The 14,371-nt window shown below is 38.8% G+C and overlaps 1 non-coding gene across 1 annotated transcript; it reads left to right on the forward strand.

The window, feature by feature from the left end:
* Window positions 1-647: 647 nt before the first annotated feature.
* Window positions 648-751, forward strand: LOC112700098 (small nucleolar RNA R71). Its single transcript, XR_003153020.1, has one exon. It is a non-coding gene; the product is annotated as a small nucleolar RNA R71 (small nucleolar RNA).
* The last annotated feature ends 13,620 nt before the right edge of the window (window positions 752-14,371 follow it).

Below are 14,371 nucleotides of genomic sequence, written 5' to 3' on the forward strand. Positions count from 1 at the left end.
GCCTTCCTTCTATCCTGTTTAATTGATCTTGAAATTGTTGGTTCGGATTGGATTGGGCAGGTTGGTTATTTTGGCCATGATATGGTGGTTGGGAGTAAGTGTTTTGTGTGGCTTGGTATGATCTTTGGTTGGAGTTTTGGTATGTGGAATTGTTGTGTTGGTTGTGGTTGTAAGGTTTGTAGTTTTGTGGTTGGCTTTGCTGGTTTCCCCACCCAAAGTTTGGGTGGTTTTTCCATCCTGGGTTGTAAGTGTTGGAATGTGGATCATATGATTGCCTTTGTTGATTTCCCACATAGTTGGCCTCTTCCCAATCATTTCCTTCAATGCTTACTTCTTCTTGATCTTGTGTGTGTATTGCAGCCACTTGCTTTGTGTCTAACTTCCTGGTAAGCTCTGCTAGTTGCTTGGCAAACACCTTGTTTTGGGCTAGGATTGCATCAACATGGTTCAGCTCCATGACTCCCTTAGTGTTGTGCCTTTCTGAAGCATAGTAATACTCATTCTCAGCCACTGTCTCAATCACTTCAATGGCTTCTTCCACAGTCTTTTTCCTATTCAATGAACCTCCTGATGAATGGTCTACAGCCTTCCTTGATTCATAAGAAAGTCCATCATAGAAAATATGCAATTGCACCCAGTCAGGGAACATGTTTGGTGGGCATTTCCTTGTCAACTCTTTGAACCTCTCCCATGCCTCGTAGAGCGTCTCACCATCTTGTTGTCTAAAAGTCTGAACCTCAGATCGAAGCCTATTGACCTTTTGTGGGGGTAGAAACATGCCAGAAACTTGCTCTCCACCTCATCCCAGGTTGTTAGGCTATCCCTTGGGAATGATTCCAGCCACTTAGCTGCCTTGTCCCTAAGTGAAAATGGGAACAAGAGCAGTTTATAGGCATCATCCTGGACTCCATTGGACTTCACAGTGTCGCAAATTCTCAAGAATTTGGTGAGATGTTGGTTTGGATCTTCATTAGCACTCCCACCAAATGAACAATGGTTTTCCACCAGTGATATTAGCTGTGGTTTAAGTTCAAAATTGTTGGCCTGAATGGGTGGTTTTTGGATGCTGCTACCACAATTCCCAGAGGTTGGGTTTATGTATGAACCAAGAACCCTCCTCTCAGGAATGGCATTGTTTTCATCAACCCTCTCATGGTTGTGAACTTCTCTATCCATGTTGAGATCTAGAGCTTCTTCAAAGTTGTCCTCAGATTCTCCTTCAGATTCTTCTTCTCCCAGTACCCTCTTCCTTCTTGCTTCCCTTCTAAGTCTATGAAGGGTCCTCTCTGGTTCGGTATATGGAGGAGTTGATGTCTCTCCTCTTCTACCTGTCATACAAGAACACACTACAAGCAACAAACAAGTGGAATACTCTTGGTTACTGGAAGAGTATGGTTAGAGCAATTGAGGAATTAATTCAAATAGTTAGTGGGTCAGTGAGTTAGTTGCTTGAATTGAAAGGCATAAGAAAGAAAGCAAATAACAGAGTGCAGAAATTAAAATCAACAAGTAACTGAATTAACAAAACAAGAAAAATGCTCAATCTAGTTAACTCCCAATTTGAGAATTGTCAATCGAAAACCAATCCCCGGCAACGGCGCCATAAACTTGATAACTAGCATAACCTTGATGCTATGATTTTAGGAAATTGCACGAACGGCAAAATTCCTTCCGGCAAGTGCACCGGTTATCGTCAAGTAAAAACTCACAATAGAGTGAGGTCGAATCCCACAAGGATTGGTTGAATGAGCAATTCGAATTAGAAGTTTGATTAGTTGAGCGGAATCAAGAATTGGGTGTGAATTGCATAAAGTAAATTGGCGGGAAATGTAAATTTGCAAGGAATTGAAATGACTGAATCTTAAATTGCGAGAATTAAAGTGCGAGAAGTTAGATTGCTGAAATTAAAAGGGAATTGGGGTGATTGCATAAATTGAAATTGCAGAATATAAATGGAAAAGGATAGATCAGAGAGAGGAGTTCATTGGGTGTTAGGAGATATTGAGATCTCCGAATCAAAACATTTTTATCTCTTCCTCAACCAATGCATTCATTGAATTTTGCTTGGCAATCTTATATGATTGGATCCCAATCCCTTGGCTCACCAATTCTCTCTAAAAACAAACAAATTCCCAATCCCTTGGTTTAAGTGTTCATAAGAAGAGATGAAGCTCGATCACTGATTATACCACACAGCTTCATGGACCACAATTTGGTAGGATTACATGTCACAATATCCATCCAAACCCCAATCCAATTCACTGTGAGAAAGCTTCTCTAGCATGAATCCTCCATTCCTTTCCCAAGGTTCCGAAGGATTCCAATTATGGGTAATTTCTTTCCCAAGACAATTACCCAATGGAATTAGATCGAGAAGCTTTCTAACAAAATTCAAGAGAAAAGATTGAAGCAGAAGATAAAACTATTATTGATTCATTGAATTTCAACAGAGCTCCCTAACCCAATGAAAGGGGTTTAGTGAGTCATAGCTCTCAATTCAATTACAGTATGAAAAATTCTAAAATGTTAAAAGGTGCTAACTAACTTCAATTCTATCCTATTTATACACTTTCTAAATTGAGCTTCTGTTGTGTTTCTTGGGCTTTGAGGCCTTTCCTTGATTTCCTTTTGCTTTAGGCTTATGGTCCATAATCCTGATGAGGCTGTGATCCAATTCTGTAACATTCATTGAGCAAACTTAGTGATAAACAAGTAATGACACAAGACTCAACAATTTGAAGTTCCAGACTCATCAATTCTTCAGGCCCAATCCCATAAACCATGATATTCAATTGGGTTTCATGCCATAATAAGTTTAAGTTAATATTTGTGCTCAATTGCTAACTTAAACTTCAATATAATTGGCCCAGAAACCTTTTCAAATGGTGGTGTTTAAGTTGAAGTTTAAGTTTCAGTTTAAGGTCAAACTAAAACTTAAACGTGGAATTGGAAGAAAACACCCCAGGAGTGTACATAGTCGAACACGTTTAACCTCCAGTTTAAGGTTAAACTGGAGGTTAAACTTGGAAATGAAGAAAACAAGCTCTGGAGGCAATTAGGATCGAACACGTTTAACCTCCAGTTTGAGGTTAAACTGGAGGTTAAACTTGGAAATGAAGGAAGCAACCCCTGGAGGCCATTTGGATCGAACACGTTTAACCTCCAGTTTGAGGTCAAACTGGAGGTTAAACGTGGAATGAAGAAAACACCCTGGAGGAAGGAAATGGTCGAACACGTTTAACCTCCAGTTTGAGGTCAAACTGGAGGTTAAACGTGGAATGCTCCTGGTGCCTCTCTTGCTTCTGGCGTTTAACCTCCAGTTTAAGGTTAAACTGGAGGTTAAACGTGGAATGCTTCTTGGTGAGAAAGAAAAGTGTCTAACACGTTTAACCTCTAGTTTAAGGTTAAACTAGAGGTTAAACGTGGAATGCTCCCTTGGTTCAAATCATCATTCTGGCGTTTAACCTCCAGTTTAAGGTCAAACTGGAGGTTAAACGTGGAATGCTTCTTAGTGCCCTTTCTCATTCTGGCGTTTAACTTCCAGTTTAAGGTCAAACTGGAGGTTAAACGCCAGTTACAGCATTTCCTCTCTTCTCATGATTTTGGCGTTTAAGCTCCAGTTTAGGCTTAAACTGGAGCTTAAACGTCCCATTTGAATTTCAAGCTTCCTTCATTGATTTTGTTGCTTCCTTGCCTAGCCTCTCTTCCCTGAAATCATCCAAACAATTGCATCAAAGTCTTGCAAAATTTCATGAGAATTCATCCATTCATAGCATTCAAGTAATATTACTAAAAACTCATGGAATTTGCATCAAAATCATAATGTTTTGGATGGTTCATTGCTTTGTTGTTCATTTAACCATTCTTGGTTACTTTAAGCTCAAGAAAATGCATAAAACAACTAAAACTAACAGAAAAATGCTAGTGAAACTAGCCTAAGATGCCTTGGCATCAGGGAAGAAGAGGGGGTTGTGTTGTGTGAAAATGAAGTAGAATGGAAGGGTATATATCGGGAGGGGGGAGTGTTTATTCGGCCATTTAGGGTGGGAATGGGTGGGAAAATATTTTTGAATTTTTGAAGGTAGGTGGGGTTTATGGGGAAGAGTGGGTGGATGTGAGTGGCGAGGGAGGTGATTGGGAAGAGGAATTGAGGTGATTGAAGAGTGTTGGGAAGTGTGACATGGGGAAATCACAAAATAGGATTAGGAGGTAAGGTGGGAATATAGTAGGTGGGGATCCTGTGGGGTCCACAGATCCTGAGGGGATCCTGTGGGATCCACAGATCCTGAGGTGTCAAGGAATTCCATCCCTGCACCCAATAGGCATGTCAATTGCCTTTGCACACCATTCTGGCGTTTAAACGCCGTGTGGTGCATATTCTGGGCGTTCAACGCCCATGTAAAGCATGTTTCTGGCGTTGAACGCCAGTTTCATGCTTGTTACTGGCGTTCAGTGCCAGCTTTTCCTCTTAGGCACATTCCTGGCGTTCAGCGCCAGAATGTTGCTTGTTTTTGGCGTTCAGCGCCAGAATGATGCTCTGTTCTGGCGTTGAACGCCAACCAGATGCTTCTTGCTGGCATTGAACGCCAGCCTGTGCTTCCTCCAGGGTGTGATTTTTTTCTGCTGTTTTTTATTCTGTTATTAATTTTTATGATTTTTTTTCGTGACTCCTCATGATCATGTACCTAATAAAATACAAAATAACAATAAAATAAAAATTAGATAAATAAAATTGGGTTGCCTCCCAACAAGCGCTTCTTTAATGTCAATAGCTTGACAGTGGCTCTCATGGAGCCACTAGGTGATCAGGTCAATGTTGTATAGTCCCAACACCAAACTTAGAGTTTGGATATGGGATCTTAACACCAAACTTAGAGTTTGGTTGTGGCCTCACAACACCAAACTTAGAGTTTGATTGTGGGGGCTTTTCTTGACTCTGAACTGAGAGAAGCTCTTCATGCTTACTCTCTTTTGTCACAGAGGGATGGCCATGTGCCTTAAACACAAGGTAGTCCCCATTCAATTGAAGGACTAATTCACCTCTGTTGACATCTATCACAACTTCTGCTGTGGCTAGGAAAGGTCTTCCAAGGATGATGCATTCATCCTCCTCCTTCCCAGTGTCTAAGATTATGAAATCAGCAGGGATGTAAAGGCCTTCAACCTTTACTAACACGTCCTCCACTATTCCATAAGCTTGCCATAATGACTTGTCTACCAATTGTAATGAGAACAAGGCAGGCTGTACCTCAATGATCCCCAGCTTCTCCATTACAGAGAGTGGCATAAGATTTATCCCTGACCCCAGATCACATAGAACCTTTTCAAAGGTCATGGTGCCTATGGTACAAGGTATCAAGAACTTGCCAGGATCTTGTTTCTTTTGAGGTAGAGTTTTCTGAATCCAGGTATCTAGTTCATTAATGAGTAAGGGAGGTTCACTTTCCCAAGTCTCATTACCAAATAACTTGGCATTCAGCTTCATGATAGCTCCTAAGTATTGAGCAACTTGCTCTCCAGTCATATCTTCATCCTCTTCAGAGGAAGAATAGTCTTCAGAGCTCATGAATGGCAGAAGGAGATTTAATGGAATCTCTATGGTCTCTGTATGAGCCTCAGATTCCTTTGGATCCTTAACAGGAAACTCCTTCTTGCTTGCAGGATGTCCCAGGAGGTCTTCCTCACTAGGATTTTCGTCCTCCTCCTCCCTTGTGCATTTGGCCACATTGATCACATCAATGGCCTTGCACTCTCCTTTTGGATTCTCTTCTGTATTGCTTGGGAGAATGCTGGGAGGAGTTTCAATGACTTTCTTACTCAGCTGGCCCACTTGTGCCTCCAGATTTCTGATGGAGGATCTTGTTTCATTCATGAAACTGAAAGTGGTCTTTGACAGATCAGAGACTAGATTGGCTAAATTAGAAGTATTTTGTTCAGAATTCTCTGTCTGTTGCTGAGAAGATGATGGATATGGCTTGCTATTGCTCAGCCTATTGCGTCCACCATTGTTAAAGCCTTGTTGAGGCTTTGGTTGATCCTTCCATGAGAAATTTGGATGATTTCTCCATGATGAGTTATAGGTGTTTCGATAAGGTTCACCCATGTAATTAACCTCTGCCATGGCAGGGTTCTCAGGATCATAAGCTTCTTCAGAAGCTGCCTCTTTAGTACTATTGGATGCATGTTGCCATCCATTCAGACTTTGAGAGATCATGTTGACCTGTTGAGTCAACACTTTGTTCTGAGCCAATATGGCATTCAGAGCATCAATTTCAAGAACTCCTTTCTTCTGAGGTATCCCATTATTCATGGAATTCCTCTTAGAAGTGTACATGAATTGGTTGTTTGCAACCATGTCAATGAGTTCTTGAGCCTCTTCAGGCATTTTCTTTAGGTGAATAGATCCACCTGCAGAATGGTCCAATGACATTTTCGAAAATTCAGACAGGCCATAATAGAATATATCTAATATGGTCCATTCTGAGAACATGTCAGATGGACATCTTTTGGTCAGCTGCTTGTATCTTTCCCAAGCTTCATAGAGGGATTCACCATCTTTTTGTTTGAAGGTTTGAACATCCACTCTCAGCTTGCTCAGCTTTTGAGGAGGAAAGAATTTATCCAAGAAGGCAGTGACCAGCTTATCCCATAAGTCTAGGCTATCCTTGGGTTGTGAATCCAACCATATTCTAGCTCTGTCTCTTACAGCAAAGGGGAAAAGCATGAGTCTGTAGACTTCAGGATCAACTCCATTCGTCTTTACAGTCTCACAAATCTGCAAGAACTCAGTTAAAAACTGGTAAGGATCTTCAGATGGAAGTCCATAAAACTTGCAGTTTTGTTGCATTAAGGCAACTAGCTGAGGTTTCAGCTCAAAGTTGTTGGCTCCAATGGCAGGAATGGAGATGCTTCTTCCATCAAATTTGGACGTTGGCTTTGTGAAGTCACCAAGCATTCTCCTTGCATTATTATTATTTTCGGCTGCCATCTCCTTCTCTTGTTCTAATATTTCTGAAAGGTTACCTTTAGATTGTTGTAACTTAGCTTCTCTTAATTTTCTCTTCAGAGTCCTTTCAGGTTCTGGATCAATTTCAACAAGAGTGCCTTTATCCTTGTTCCTGCTCATATGAAAGAGAAGAAAACAAGAAAAGAAAGAGGAATCCTCTATGTCACAATATAGAGATTCCTTTATGTTAGTAGAAAAAGAAAGGGGGAAGAAAGTAGAAGAGGGGATTTGGATATTAGGTGGAGAGGGATGAAGAGAAGTGTTAGTAATTAAATAATTAAATAGAATAAGAAAAGAGAGGGAGAATTTCGAAAACAATTTTGAAAAAGGGGTTAGTAATTTTCAAAAATTAAAGATAAAATAAGATTAAAATTAAAATTTAAAACAATTAATTAAAAAGAAATTTTAAAAAAGGGATGAGATATTTTCGAAAAATAGAGAGGGAAAAGTAGTTAGTTGGTTTTGAAAAAGATAAGAAATAAACAAAAAGTCAAAGAGTTAGTTGAAAAAGAAATTAAAATCAAATTTGAAAAAGATAAGAAGATAAGAAGTTAGATAAGATATTTTGAAATCAAATTTTGAAAAAGATAAAATTCTTTGAAAAAGATAAGATAAAAGATAAAAGATTTGTTGAAAAAGATTTAAATTTTTTTTAAAAAGACTTAACTAACAAGAAACTCCAAGATAAGATTCTAGAATTTAAAGATTGAACCTTGCTTAACAAGCAAGTAACAAACTTCAAATTTTTGAACCAATCACATTAATTGTTAGCTAAATTTCGAAAATTAGATGTAAAGATAGGAAAAAGATTTTGAAAATATTTTGAAAAAGATTTTTGGAATTTTCGAAAAATAGGAAAGAATGAAAAAGATATAATTTTTGAAAAAGATTTTGAAAAGATAAGATTTTTTTAAAATTGAAAATTTGACTTGACTTGTAAGAAACAACTAATTTTAAAAATTTTTGACCAAGTCAACCCAAAATTTCAAAAATTTGGAGGGAAATAAGGAAAAGATATTTTTTTATTTTTGAAATTTTAAAGATGAGAGAGAAAAACAACAAAAATACTCAATGCATGAAATTTTTAGATCAAAACAATGAATGCATGCAAGAATACTATGAATGTCAAGATGAACACCAAGAACACTTTGAAGATCATGATGAACATCAAGAACATAATTTTGAAAAATTTTTTATGCAAAGAAAACATGCAAGACACCAAACTTAGAAATCTTTAATGCATGGACTCTAACAAACGAAAAATGCATATGAAAAACAACAAACAACACAAAACAAGAAAACATCAAGATCAAACAAGAAGACTTACCAAGAACAACTTGAAGATCATGAAGAACACTATGAATGCATGGAATTTCAAAAAATGCAAGAAAAATTTTTTAAAGCATGCAATTGACACCAAACTTAAAATTGACTCAAGACTCAAACAGGAACACAAAATATTTTTGATTTTTATGATTTTATGATTTTTTTCTGTATTTTTATTAAATTTTTTTCAAAAATATTTTTGGAAAAACGAAAAGGAAAAGAAAAATTTTGAAAAAGATTTTTGAAAAGAAAGTTACCTAATCTGAGCAACAAGATGAACCGTCAGTTGTCCATACTCGAACAATCCCCGGCAACGGCGCCAAAAACTTGGTGGACGAAATTGTGATCAACAATAATTCCAGGCACTGTTAGAGAAGCTTTTTCTTTCCACAACACCATTCAACTTTACCAGCAAGTGTACTGGGTCATCCAAGTAATACCTTACGTGAGTAAGGGTCGATCCCACAGAGATTGTTGGTATGAAGCAAGCTATGGTCACCTTGTAAATCTCAATTAGGCAGATTAAATTGGTTTATGATGAGTTCGAAAAATAATAATAAATATAAAATAAAAAGGGATAAAAATACTTATGTAAATCAATAGTGGGAATTTCAGATAGGCGTATGGAGATGCTGTGCTCCTCTCGTATCTCTATTTTTTATTACATTCATCCAATCCTTCTTACTCCTTTCCATGGCAAGCTGTATGTAGGGCATCACCATTATCAATGGCTACATCCCATCCTCTCAGTGAAAACGTTCCTATGCTCTGTCACAGCACGCTAATCATCTGTCGGTTCTCAATCAGGTTGGAATAGAATCCCTTGATTCTTTTGCACATGTCATCACGCCCAGCCTTCAGGAGTTTGAAGCTCGTCACAGTCATTCAATCCCAGAATCCTACTCGGAATACCATAGACAAGGTTTAGACTTTCCGGACCCTCATGAATGCCGCCATCTATCTAGCTTATACCACGAAGATTCTGTTGGGGAATCTAAGAGATATGCGCCCGGCCCAAGGTAGAACGGGAGTGGTTGTCAGTCACGCGCGTTCATAGGTGAGAATGATGATGAGTGTCACGAATCATCACATTCATCAAGTTGAAGTGCAACGTATATCTTGGAATAAGAATACAAGAGAATTGAATAGAAAGTAATAGTAATTGTATTGAAACTTGAGGTACAGCAGAGCTCCACAACCTTAATCTATGGTGTGCAGAAACTCCACTGTTGAAAGTACATAAGTGAAAGGTTCAGGCATGGCCAAATGGCCAGCCCCCCTGAATAATCAAGAGTCTCCTAAGATGAAGAATAAAACAAAACTGAGACCAAAGATGTCTAATACAATAGTAACTTATCCTATTTATACTAGACTAGCTACTAGGGTTTACATGAGTAAGTAATTGATGCACAAATTCACTTCCGGGGCCCACTTGGTGTGTGCTTGGGCTGAGCTTGATCTATCTACGAGCTGAGGCTTTTCTTGGAGTTGAACTCCAAGTTATAACGTGTTTTGGGCGTTCAACTCCGGATCATGACGTTTTTCTGGCGTTTAACTCCAGACAGCAGCATGTACTTGGCGTTCAACGCCAAGTTACGTCATCAATTTCCGAATGAAGTATGAACTATTATATATTTCTGGAAAGCTCTGAATGTCTACTTTCCAACGCCGTTGAGATCGCGCCATTTGGATTTCTGTAGCTCCAGAAAATCCATTTCGAGTGCAGGGAGGTCAGATTCCAACAGCATCAGCAGTCCTTTTGTCAGCCTTTTTTAGAGTTTTGCTCAAGTCCCTCAATTTCAGCTAGAAATTACCTGAAATCACAGAAAAACACACAAACTCATAGTAAAGTCCAGAAATGTGAATTTAACATAAAAACTAATGAAAACATCCCTAAAAGTAGCTTGAACTCACTAAAAACTACCTAAAAACAATGCCAAAAAGCGTATAAATTATCCGCTCATCACTCGGCCAAGTCACCAGGAAAGCCCAAAGAAGGGCCCAAATAGAGGAACACACCCTAAATCCTAAGGCAGCCTAAGCCTACAGAGAGAAGGGCGGTTCCCTTGAAGATAAGATGACCTCACTTGAAGATAAAGATAAGATAAGATAAGATAACTATCTTATCTCCAGAAAGGTCACTCCTCACCATTATAAATACACTGGAGCACCCAGGTATAACTCATACTCTGATTCTACTCAATACCTGTTTAATACCCTTGCTAACTTAAGCATCGGAGTCCCTTGCAGGTACCCCCCACCCTTCGGTGACAAGGGATCAGCAGCATTCTCAATTCCACAAGTCGGACACACCAGCTCCGGCCGTTATACACCTGCCAGACGCGTCGGCTCCGACCGGCACAGAAGATCTCATCCAAGATCAACCTACAGTTTCAGGTAACCCTCGGAACAGGGGGTTGTGCACACTCTTCTATGGTTTCAACTTCATGTCCATTAGGAAGAGATTCCATTGTAGATAGAAATTCCTCCATGATTGAATCTATTTCTTGATTAACCTTCTCGTGTTCTTCAATCTTGATATGCTTCGGAGGTTGTCGAGATTCACATGGTAGTTCCGCATCTCTTAAATTTTGGACCACTTCTTCCTTTGTTTCAATAACCGTAGGCTTCTCCAATTGCTCCATTAATACTACCGATTCTTCCTTTTTCATCGGATTATCCGATATCTCCTCCATGCTTTGCTCTTCCTTAGGCTTTCCACATGAGGCTACGGGGATAACTTGAGTATTCAAACATTGGTGGGCCAAAGCATGCACCACCTTGGTCAAATTGGTTACAAACGCAAATGTATCACACTTCATGGCTTCTTATCCTTGAAGTAACAAGGTAAGAGGATCGTCTATTGGGACTTGGGGTGAGTAGAAAGGTTCATTATATTGGAGAGAGGGTTCATGGTAAGAAGGTGGTTCTTCTTGGTAAAATTGTGGAGATGGTATGCATTGAGGTGGTTCTTGGTAGCAATCTTGGTAGGGTTGTGGTGGTTTTAAAGGTTCTTGCTCACAATGGTCATAAGAATGTGATACGGATGATTGGTCATATGGTGGATATAGATCATAGGAAAGTGCTTGGTATGGAGAGGCTTGTGAGTATGGTTGAGCATCATGTTGAGGATAAGGTTCATAGGCATATGGTGGTGGTTAATTATCATAAAAGGAGTCACCATAGCCATTGAATTGGCATGCATTAGGATGAGAATTATACCTATAAGTGTCCGGAGGTTATTGTCAATAAGAGTGATCAATTCCTTGAGGCTCCTCCCATCTTTGTTGGTTCCATCCATAATGAGTGTCATCATTGAAATGCACATTTCCTACAACACAATTAGGACCAAACTCATAGCCAAAGTGAGAATTCATGGTGGAAAAACAAAATAATACTAACAAAATCTAGTAAATAAGCAAAATACAAACTATTTACAATATTCACATATGTACAATAACCAATAATATAACACCATTGCAGATCCCCGGCAACGGCGCCATTTTGATGATTGGATTTTTGACGGTTTAGAATTTCACTAATAAAGTCTCGTTGTAAAGTATAGTCTCTAAACCAACAATAATCCTTTCATACAAAAATTTGTTTGTCGCAAGTACAAACCCCTAAAATCTATAAACCGAAGTATTTAAACCTCGGGTCGTCTCTCAAAGGACTTGTAGGGTAGTGTTCTTGTTATTGGTTATGAAGTTGTTTATTTTGGGGTTTTAGATGGGAAATATGAAAAGTAAATGGAAATGAGATTTTATTAACAAAATGGTCTTGGCAAGGTTTGATGATCAAGGACCTATATCATCATCACTAATCACAATCATGATAGTAGCAAGGATCAATCTCACTAAGTCATCCTCTAGCTAATAGAAAAGGAAAGTCAAGTGAGTTATATCAATCCAAGTCCATAAATTCTAGTTCACTAATTAAATTAATGAAGGCTAAAGTCAATGGCTATCAACTATCAATCACTTGGATATTAGTAACTCAAGAGTTCCTAAGCTATCTTCCCAAGCCAAGAACATAAAATTCTATTCTAACATTCCCCAAGCATTTCATGAAACACTTGGAAGATACAAAAGATAAGTATGGTAAATCGCAACAAGAATGAATTCTAACTACAATTGAATTCAAAAAAGATTAACAACAACAATCAAGGAACTCACAATTATCATGAATTACCTCAAATTGCATTATTGAAAGAAAACAAAAGAACAACATTAGATCCACAACAAAATGAAGAATTTCAAGAATTAAAGTACATAACTAGAGAGGGAGAGTAAAAGAGTAAGAATTGATAGAGGAAAAGTAAATCAAAGCATGAATTAATCCTAGATCTAAGATGAGAGATTAACATAAACCTAATCCTAATTCTAGAGAGAAGTGAGAGCTTCTCTCTCTAGAAACTATCTCTAAACTAATCCTAATGTGAATGTATGAACTATTGATGGAAAGATCATGCTTTCCCCTTCACTCCTTGGTCCTTTTAATGCATTTTGGCGCCAAAGTTGGTTGCACTGGGCCCCATAGCTTCCCAGAAATCGCTGGGCACGAGTTTCATTTAAAAATCACGTGCGGCCTTCGGTGCAGACGCGTACGCATCCGTGGTCGATATTGCAATGTGCGCGCGAGTGCCTTGTGCGCGTGCGCATCCTTGGACAAGATCAGTTCTTTGGCTTTTTGTGCTTCTCTCTACTTGCATGCTTCCTTCCTTGTTCCTTTGATCCATGCCTTGCCTACTTTAACCTGAGATTACTAGCAAACACATCAAGGCATCTTATGGAATCAAGGATGAATTAAAATTACCAAAGTAAAGGCTTAAAAAGCATGTTTTTACATTCAAGCACAAATATGGGAGAGATAACAAAACCATGCTAATTCATTGGTTAAATGTGAGAAAATGTTAACAAAATACTCTAAATTCAACACAAGATAAACCCTAAAAATGGGGTTTATCACTCACACCCTTGCTTTTCTTGTTCCTTAAGCAGTTTGTAGAGCATGCTATTTTGATTTTGCTGTTCTTCTTTAAGTTGATCCATAGCTTCTTGCAGCTTGGTGACAGATGCTTCTAGGCGGGCCCAGTAGTCAATTTGAGGAATTTCTGGGAGGAATTCCTGCACCCTCCTCTTGATGGAGTTGTCGTGCACTTATTGTCCCTCCATTGACTTTTTGGTGATTGGATGCTCGACTGAGATAAACTCATCCACTCCCATCTTTACCCCAACATCTTTACATAGCAGAGAGATTAAGCTTGGGTAAGCCAATTTGGCTTCAGTGGAGTTCTTATTTGCAATTGTGTAAATCTCACAAGAAATCAAATGATGACTCTCTACTTCGTTTTCTAGCATAATGTAATGAATCATCACTGCTCTTTTGACAGTGACCTCAGAGTGATTGCTAGTGGGCAGTATAGAATGCCCAATGAAGTCCAACCAGCCCCACGCGACTAGTTTGAAATCTCCTCTCTTGAGTTGGTTTGGGACACCTTTTGAATTGGTTATCCACTTAGTTCTAGGGAGGCATATGTCCTCTAGAACTTGGTCCAAATGCTTATCTACTCTCACCATTCTCCTATTAAAGGATTCTAGATCATCTTGTAGTTGAGGCAGTTTGAAGACCTCTCTTATTTTGTCAAGATGGAAGTAAATAGTCTTCCCTCTGACCATAGTTCAAAAGGTATGAAAGGCAGTTCCCGTCATTCTCTGCTTATCTGTCAGCCACAGATTTGAGTAGAATTCCTGGACCATGTTTCTTCCAACCTTTATCTCAGGATTAGCTAGGATTTCCCAACCTCTGTTTCGAATCTATTTTTGGGTCTCCGAATATTCGTCTTTTTTCATATCAAACTTAACTTCCGGAATCACTGACCTTAAACCCATTATTTTGTGATAATGGTCTGCATGTTCTTTGGTTAAGAACCTCTCTTGATTCCAAATTGGTTTTGGATTATTCTCTTTCTTGCCTCTTAGAGTGGTTTGTTTTCCTTTAGGAGCCATGATCATGGTGAGTTTTTGCTCAGTGGTCACG

The sequence above is a fragment of the Arachis hypogaea genome, chromosome 6 (genome assembly GCF_003086295.3).
Source record: "Arachis hypogaea cultivar Tifrunner chromosome 6, arahy.Tifrunner.gnm2.J5K5, whole genome shotgun sequence".
NCBI classification, from domain to species: domain Eukaryota; kingdom Viridiplantae; phylum Streptophyta; class Magnoliopsida; order Fabales; family Fabaceae; genus Arachis; species Arachis hypogaea.